Source organism: Hipposideros armiger, unplaced genomic scaffold, assembly GCF_001890085.2.
Source record: "Hipposideros armiger isolate ML-2016 unplaced genomic scaffold, ASM189008v1 scaffold_308, whole genome shotgun sequence".
In the NCBI taxonomy this organism is placed as follows: Eukaryota; Metazoa; Chordata; class Mammalia; order Chiroptera; family Hipposideridae; genus Hipposideros; species Hipposideros armiger.
Genome location: NW_017731658.1, coordinates 1,433,470 through 1,442,957, shown reverse-complemented (window position 1 = coordinate 1,442,957; position 9,488 = coordinate 1,433,470).

The following is a 9,488-nucleotide window of genomic DNA, read 5'->3' as shown; positions in this document are numbered from 1 at the left end:
TAAAGCAGGGTATTCACAGCTTGCTACAGAGCCCTACAATTCCTTAGAGCTAAATTAAATTAAGCCCATTTCAGATTCTTTTACTGGTTAATAATGGATAAAAATGTGTTTCATTTTTAGCACCTGGCTGTAATGAGAATTCCATTGTTAATGCAATCATTACGCATCAATAATGCGGTCTGCATCTGACCACTGTACAATTGGACAGTCTTGGGATGTTAGGGATGGCAGAAGGTTAGAGACCTAAAACCATTTAGTTTGACACCCCTACACCTTATTTTTCAGATGTGGCATTCTCTGTAAATTGCTGTCAAGCAGCCACACATGAAAACAGCTAATTCTGTACCTGCTCACATGATATATCTTTCGGTGCCTCCCCCTTTTGCTAAAGAGCCACTGTCTTGAAGGTGGAGATGGAGAAATGTCTTTATCTTGGATCCTGGTAGAAGGAGTCAAATTCCCTCAGCAAGTTAAATGCTGCTCTCAGAGTTTGTGATTCTTTCCTTCCTCTCATTCCTCTTACCTCCCATATTTACAGAGTGCTGGGTTTTTCCAGGTACCCTGGTTAATGACAGTGATTTGGAGTGCATAAGAAAATGTCTGCCCTCAGTAAACCAACAACTAAATAGCTGTAATCATGCATCAGTAACATAAGGTAAATAGTAAAAGAGATATGCTGAGAATGTGAAGATTTGCTTGCAGGGTGATGAAATGCTCCTACCTCCTTCTCCAATGGGGTAAAAGAGTAGTCCTCTCTCCTCTCTTGCATTCTTCTAATACCTCACAGCTAAGGGTCTGGCATGATTAGAGCATTCCTACTTTCCCAGACATACCGTGGTGTTTCCCACCTCTCATCCTCACATGTTTCATTTTCCCAGAGAATATTACATAATGTGTTGGACCAAATGAATCCTACCAAACATGTCCCTCTGCTGTATCCCCACTTCTGGTCTCTCTCCCTCTCTCTCTCTCTCTCTCTCTCTCTCTCTCTCTCTCTCTCTCTCTCTCCCCTGTGTTCTCTGTGGGATCACTCACGATGTGTACATTGTGTGAGTATTACAGACTAGTCTACAATAGTTTGCAGAAATTTTTATCATTTTTTGACCTCATGATTCATTCTGGCTTTTGTTTGAGTAATGAATGTAATAATTCAAGCCCAACTCAAATTACATGACTGGTTAGATTTACAAAATCAAAGGATTGTCTCCATGTGTCATTGTGTATTTTACAGAGACACATTCTTACTATCTAAGCTCATGATTTCTAAATCACATTGCCAAAAAACCAAACTGTATACTGAATAAAACAAAGCAGAAAGGTGAATTTATTGCAAGGTTTTTGACCTGCCAGCCAGGTAAGTCAAAGCTATAGGAGCAATGAGTTCTGAGGTGCTCACAGACTACGGGATGTTGTTTATGGAATAAATATGGAAGTTATTTGGCTTTTTCAGCTGATTAGTTGCTTAATGGTCTTCTTTCTTATTTGAATCAGGGTAGCAGAGTCAGGGGAACAGTGAGTTACAGATATGGAGGGAACAGACTTGGTGTTACGGATTGGGTGGAATTCTCTAGTGATTTCTGAGAGGAGCTGCAAATTCCTGTAAGGTTAGGTTAATTTCCCTTTATGCGCCTCTGTTGACTGTTTCAATTCTGTCCTTGACACAAGTGACTCCATTTTAGTTTGGTTCTACAACATGTCTATAAGTTGTGAAAAAGGTAATTTGTGTATCTGGACCCACAAAATAGAGGCCGCCCCAGTGGCATGGCCCACATCACAAATGGACACCTATGTCAGCCTGCACTTACAGGAGGTGCCTCACTGTCAAGGAAACTTAACATACACCAATCACAATCCTCCAAATTGGCTTTAGCTAGCCTATGATTCCTGAAAAAAATAGGACCTGGTAGCCTTATAAGGAAATCCCTGACCTTCTAGACCTAGCCAATCATACTCTGTTTCTCACATTATCACTTCCAGTGCTCTATAAAAGCCTTCCTTAGCCAAAATTTCTTAGGAAGAGCCCTCCCCTGCTTGTGAAGCACTGTACACCCCCAGTCCATGGAGTGTTTGCCCTTGAATACAGAACATCAAACTCATTACAAAATTGTTCTAGTTTTATCATTTGACACGTTTCCTGTTGAAAAGAATTTATTTCTAAATTTGTTTTTATTTATCCATTTGCACATAATTCTGCATTTGTTTGTAATTAGGTAGGATTGGTTACATTATAGTTTGTTAGTAAAAAAAAGTTTATTAATATACAGCTTCAAATAAAATATAGGAATCATGTCCTTAGATCTCCTAAGCAAGTGTTTACTATATGTTTTAAGTGGAAATAATGCCATTTATTAATAGTTAATTTTAACTGTTAGATATTAATTCTCCTTCATTTCACTCTAAAAATGATAATCTCATTTCATAGTTCTGAGGACCTATTGTCAACAAGGATGGAAATCTGGGATGCAGTAGTGGGGTCTAATATGAAGCAGTTGCCTCATCATTTTGTAATGGAAGTTTTTCATCAGTTTAATAGGTAATTAAGAAATTTTAATGTCAACAGAATAGGAAGAAAAATAATTCACATTTGTGTAGCATTTTAAATATTAAAACAAATATTAATTTATTTTATTCTCAAAACCTTATGGATAGAAAAACTGTCAATAGATTAATAGTTGGTGTTTATCCCAGTAATGGAAATTAATAGATCTTTCATTAAAAATGTTTAATTTACTTCAAAATGAGAATTATGAAATTGGAATTAGGTTTAGTTCTTCACAGATCTGAAGAAACAGCAGATCCCAACCATACCAGAGAGAGGTACCAACACTCGTAAACTCAATAGGCAAGGATATTTTCAGACATACATGAAACACCGCCTTCTTGCTGGTCAGGAGAGGGCATGTGTGTAAGTGATGGAAATTCATAGATCATCAACAAAGTTATTTTGCTTGAAGGGTTTGCACTTTATCCCCAGGGAGGTTTTTGCCCTGATCTCCACCTAGAAGGAAAAATTGGCTCTTCTTTCTTCTTCACGTTCCTTTTCCAGTTTGCAGCCATGAGATGCCTCTCCAGGAGTTCATGTAGCATCTCCACTGGAGGTCATCTTTTTTTCATCGCCATCTGGAGGGCTTTTCCCAGGCATTTTAGTTGCTCCTCCACCTGATTACAATATTCCACTGATCCTGTTTTGCACTCTCTGCTTCTTAACAGGATCTTTCTTTGGTGTCCCAACACCGGAAACAAGTTAATAATGCATAATGAGCTTGGACATCAATAGGTTGAGCTGCAGTGAACTGAAATTACCCTTCTCTTCTATGGCGCCATGAAGGCAGGGTCTGATCATCTGTGTTCATTGAGTTCCCATGTTGTTAAGACGCAGGTGAATGTTTTATGAACAACAGTAAGCATGTGAGCATCAGCCACAGCAAATGCACCTCTTTTCTGCATCCTATTCATCTGAAAATGATAGCTTTGCATCTGTCCTTGAAAATCCAGCAACTAATAGTCTGGAAAAACTACCACTGTCTTGTAAAACGCACAATAGAATTTTTGCCATTTCCACATAAATCCATGTTGTTTTTTATTACCTTTGGTTTTGTGTTTTTAATAAACTATGGTTAGTATGCTTAGTCAAGCTTTAAATATATATATATATATATATATATATATATATATATATATATATATATATATATATATATATATATATATTTCCCCCTTAAGAGCATAGATGAGTCATTGCTTAGGTATGCCAGAAATTTTCAAAATCATTTTCTTTTTTTTCTTTTGGGACGTTAATAGAAAGGAAAGTGGTGTCCTGTTTATGAATTGATTGCTTGGAAAAACAAAGCACACACACAAAAGCTAGTATTTGCTAAATGCACACATGACTCAACCAATCCTTTTAAATAACTCTGGTATATGGACAATACATTTGATTTGGGGAGAGGATGAGAAGTAGGAGGCATTTTGGGATTGGTATTTGCTCCAATGGGTGTAATTATTGTGTAAATTGTAGCTCTTGACAAAAATCTCTGAGTCCTGTTGAGATGTTGTTAATGCCCTAGGAAGAAGCCAGCCTTCTCCAGTGTGATTGCTTACAAAGATGCTGCCGCCTCCTTCCTCATTTTCCCACAGGAGATGGGCAATTTGCCAGTGTTTCATTTTCAAGTGCCATTGTTCACCTAGAGCTTTAGGAGTAGCTTCTGCTTGTTCATTGTTAATCCAAACCTAAATGATGATCATTTTTTAAATCCTCTAACATTTTATAACAAATTTATTAGGCACTGACATTAGCCACTATGGCACAAATAGCTCTGTCACTTATTTTTTAACTTAACAAGTAATCTAGTAATGTATGCTGCCTCAGAATTATTTTATTGGTTTGTGAGATACTTTATGAGTGATTTATGGGAAATATTATAAATCTAGAGCTCTCTCTACAATACCTTTCCAAAATCATTCCATTAGTTATAATTCTGACAACAAAGCAACATGGTAATGTTTTATTACATGATTCCATCCTTTTAATGTCATAGTTTTCATTGTGTATGCATATGACACTAAGAAAAAAAGTCTAGTTGTCCAATAGTCTAAGAAAATAAGATACATTTATTCATTAAAGAAACTGAATAATAGGTTAAAGATGTTAATGATCATCGAATGTGAGCTCATGCTGAGACCTTATGTGATTAGGTTTGGCAGTCTTAGATTAATCCTTCATATTTAACACACACCACACATTCAGGGGGTAATTTCCTATATTTTATCATAAAGATTGAAGCATGATCAAAATGGATGCCAGAATTTGAAATTGTTCGAAGCAAAAATATAAAGTAGGTAATCTTTGCTTTAATTCTCCCTTCTAACAGCCCCTTTAGCATGCATCCTGGTCCTCCCCTCACTTGTCATGGCTTGCCTACCTCCTACCACTTGTGGTCTGTCACTTGTCCAAGGCTCCCATGGAAACAGCATCCTTATGTTCCCAACCGTCCCATTCCCGTCATTCTCAGTTCAAAGTTTTCTTCAAACAGTATATTCTTCAAGATTCCTGTCTAGTCTAAAGAACAAGAACATTGATTTGTGTTTAGGAGTTAATAGCTGGTAGTAGCTATTAATGTGACACCCTTCACAGATATAATTTGCATTTAAACAGCTGCCTTTAACTGAAAGAATTGGAGAATGCTGAGGATTTCAGACTCTGAGGCAGAGCCATTGAGAGATGTTTTTTATTAGTAGTAGTATTTTTTGTCACAAAGTCTTCATAGTACCTCTCAGGTGTTCAAACTGTTTATGAGATATTAGAAGGGAGGAAAAATAAACAAGTCTCTGATTTGATTCCCAGATCTGACAATTACTAGCTGTGTGACCTTGAGCTAGTACTTCAGTGTCCTCAACCATAAAATAGGGCTAATAGGGCTAATAAGGTTTTATGAGGACTAAATAAATGAGTAGGTTAGCTAAAACTCATAAAAGGTTTAATATTTCTTAAATGTCAGCTAAAAATCTTTTGATTACAAATGACAGAAATTGAACTCAATACACATATTCTAATAGAGTAGGAGTGGGTTGTTGTCTAGGAGTGTGCATTGTTTTTTAGTAAGCAAAACAAGGGATTCTGATATGCATGGTAATTGGATCACACTTGAAAAACCACCATTCTAGGGGTTCAAGGAATGTTCCATTGGCCTTAAAAAAATGAGAGGCAGGAGATGATAGACAAATGTAATGACCCAGATCTAAAATCACCTGAAAGATGGAGATGACAACCTCAGTAGGCCAAAGAGAATACAGACAGGATTAGTATACAGATATTGTATTATAAAGCTCTACACCTGAAGTTTATAGAATGTGATTAGCCAATGTTATCCCAATAAATTTAACTAAAACAAGAAATGCCTAAAATAAACCACGTTATTCACTAAATCTACAAATACTCAAGGATAATCTTTGATAACAGAGTGAACTAAGTTTAAAAGAAATATAGAAATTACCTGAAATCAGGGAAGATAGTTGGATCACAATTGGTAACGTGATAAAGATGATAAAATGAAATAGGTGACCAAAGTTTGAAGATGGAAAAAACGTAGTCCCATTTTTCTTTAAAGTGCCCACAACTGGATTCTTTCAGGTATAGAGCAATTAATCTTGATGTCAATCTTAAGAGAGATTATTAAAAGAAATCTTGAGTGAAAAATGTCTAAGAACTTAATGAAAAACATGATAATTATTGAGAACCTACATCAGTTTCCTAACAACAAATCAGACGATTTCTGTTTTTGGTAGAATTACTAGAGTGATAAGTTTTACATAACCAGGAAAAACTGGATATACAGTTTGTCTGGAGTTCAATTGTCCATGAAGTTACTATGAAAAAGAATAAAGGAAAGAGCTGTCAGGGAGGAAAATCTTTTCCTCTACCCTCTCTAGGTTCAGTGGCTGTAGGTCCTGTAATTAAACTAACAAAAGAAAGATTAACAAGACAAAAGGCATACAATTTTTATTAATAATTTACATACATAGAAGTTCACAGAAAAGAACTGAAACTCCAAGGGGCTAGACTAGGGAACTTATATACCATTCTAACAAAGGAAAAAAGATTTGGGTTTCAAGGGACAAAAAATTGTGGGAGAGTGACTAAGAAATATATGGGGGGACTAATGGATGATATGGGTTATTTTAGTAAGTCTGTTATGCAAACTTCTGTGTGGGGGGGCACACTTTCTTCTACCCTCAAGATTCTTCTTACTGGTCTAATAATCAAACAGACATGAGACAGATTAGGAAGAGAAAATAACCAAATTTCATACATATATGTGTATGGGAAGCCCATGTACATGAGAGGTTCTGAGACCCCACATGCCCGAGAGATTCAGAGCCAGAAAGGGGGACTGAGGAATATAAGACATCCTGAGCTGGGATGAGGTAATGTACCTTGGGGACTTCAAAGGATCGTTGTAGGATAAGAAGAACAGACATTTAGTAAATAGAAGTTTGCCCTGCCCTATAGATGGATCAAAAGAAGTGTTCTTTGAGAGTCTCTTATGGATGTGGCCCCTAATTCAGGTTGTTCTAGGTAGTTAAGGGAGGTGCAGAAGTTTATCTTGAGCCCATGACTAATGTTGCCTTTAGCTCAAAACAATCAGCGTACCAAACAGGCACATCTTGGGGTGACCCCACAGTTCTCTTCCCTGAAACTTCTCTGGATGTTTCACATTTCAGAAGCTGGGCTGACAGACCGTTCTATCATTCAAACAGTTTCAGTCTTTAGAAAAGTTCATGTAGTTAAACAGCTGTATCTCATTTCAGAAAGTGGTGGTGCTGGTGGGCTCCCGATGTTAAGCCTGCGGTACAAGCAATCAGGTATTTAATAGCAGGCATCTCCATGGAAACAAGAAAAACAAAGGCTTCTATAATCCCAATTTTTGAGCCCTGGAAGCAGGCAATCAAGATTTCTAGAAGTCTATCTCAAATCATCTTCAGGCGGAATGAAGGCAGGCACAGTCTGATTGATTCTCCTGGTCTGCAGTTTGAATATCTCTGGTGATCTTTCTGCAACAGGCGCGAAGATTGTCCACATATGAGCTGTTGTAATTTCTCTGAAGTCTACGTCAGGTTGTCCAATCTTAACTTGCATGGCCCTGGAAAGGGTGTTTTTTTAGTTCTCAATGATTCCAAGTCAAAGGATGGGAAAATGAAAATGTTAATTTGGAGAGTTGCAGCCAAATATTTAAGAAAACTAGAAAAATTCAGGGTCCAGTCCAGTTTATAGGTAGGGGAAGAAAAAACAACTCAAAGACAATGAGCAGCACTAGAAACTAACATCCACAAAGCTATATCATAGTTTCCACTGAAACAATTTTTCTCTTTAAAATCAACCCTGTCTTTACCAAAAACAACCAAGTTAAGACTAACTTACTTGCAAAAACAAGCCTAGTTCCAAAAAACTAGGCCTGATTATTTGTGTAAGCCCAGCAAGAATAGTAATTAACCACCCAGGGTCTTTTAACTCTGCTTTGCTGGAATATTTCATATGGAATCTTCAGGTTGAATTTAAAAAGGCCTCCTGAGGCATAGAAGTCAAGCTGCATACTTGCCATTTGACTCCACCTACAGTATCTACAGATTTAGGGTTCATACCTCTCTTCTTGAGGTCCCCAATGTATCCTGAGGTTCTTTCTTTGCATCTCCCCATAGACAAGCTTTGTTCCCTACCTGGAAAGACTGCTGTGAACTGTGTAAGAAAGGTACCAGGCTGCTTTTCCAAGGGGCTTTATTGGCTTTCAAAGTGAAACAAAATTCCTTAAAGCTTTCTGGTCATATAGGAGCTTATGCATGTGTCTTCAAATATGACATTCTAGTCAAAGACTATGTTCTGCTATAAAGAAAATATTCTTATTGATTTATGCAAATAAACATAGTGCCATGAAAATAAAAATACTCACTAAGAGTTCCCAAATTCTGGATCGATCAAATACACAGAAAAATATAAATATTTCAATACTACTTATAGAAGTAAAATTTACCAAATTGCTCTAAATTATTAATAGTTTAAGAGAAAAAATTCCATATATTTGGAAAATAAAATATTTTTAAGAATCGGCAATCTCAAACAAAAAAGTCATAGAAAATTGTAACCATTTTAATCAGTTTATTCAGTCCTGTATAGTTAAACTTTTTCTATTTGAATCCACCTTTTCCATTGGTTCTCTCGACCATGCCTGATAACTGAGGATGATAGAATTACTGCAGACTCAAAGGGTCCACTTGCTTGTGTGTGTGCATCCAAGCCAAATGAGTTATGAACAGGAGTTTGCAGCAAAGAAAGTAAGAGTTTATTTTGGTGCAAAGCCCAGAGACACCAGTAAGCTAGTGCTTTCAAAAACCTGCCTCCCAATGGGTTCTAGTAGCTAGGTTATACGAAGTCTGGACAACGGAGTTCACCAACTCATCCTAGAAAAAGTGTTACATACCTCATTGCTGAATATCACTATGGTTGCCTTTGAAATACTCCCCTTGGAAAACTATGCACTGATGCCAGTGCCTAGTCCACCCTTCAAAGCAATTTTGGAACCCTTTTTCTGGAATGGCCATCAGAGCTGTCATCCTACTACCCTTGATGTCCTGAATGTCATCAAAGTGTCTTCCTTCCAATATTTCCTTTATCTTCAGGTAAAGAAAGAAGTCATTGGGGCCCAGATCAGGTGAGTAGGGAGGTTGTTCCAATACAGTTATTTGTTTACTGGCTAAAAACTCCCTCACAGACAGTGCCATGTGAGCTGGTACATTGTCACGATGCAAGAGCCATGAATTGTTGGCGAAAGTTCAGTCATCTAACTTTTTCATGCAGCCTTTTCAGCACTTATAAATAGTAAACTTGGTTAACTGTTTGTCCAGTTGGTACAAATTCACAATGAATAATCCCTCTGGTGTTAAAAAAGTTTAGGAACATCATTGCAACAAGTTCCCGTACTTAATTGTCTGACCTC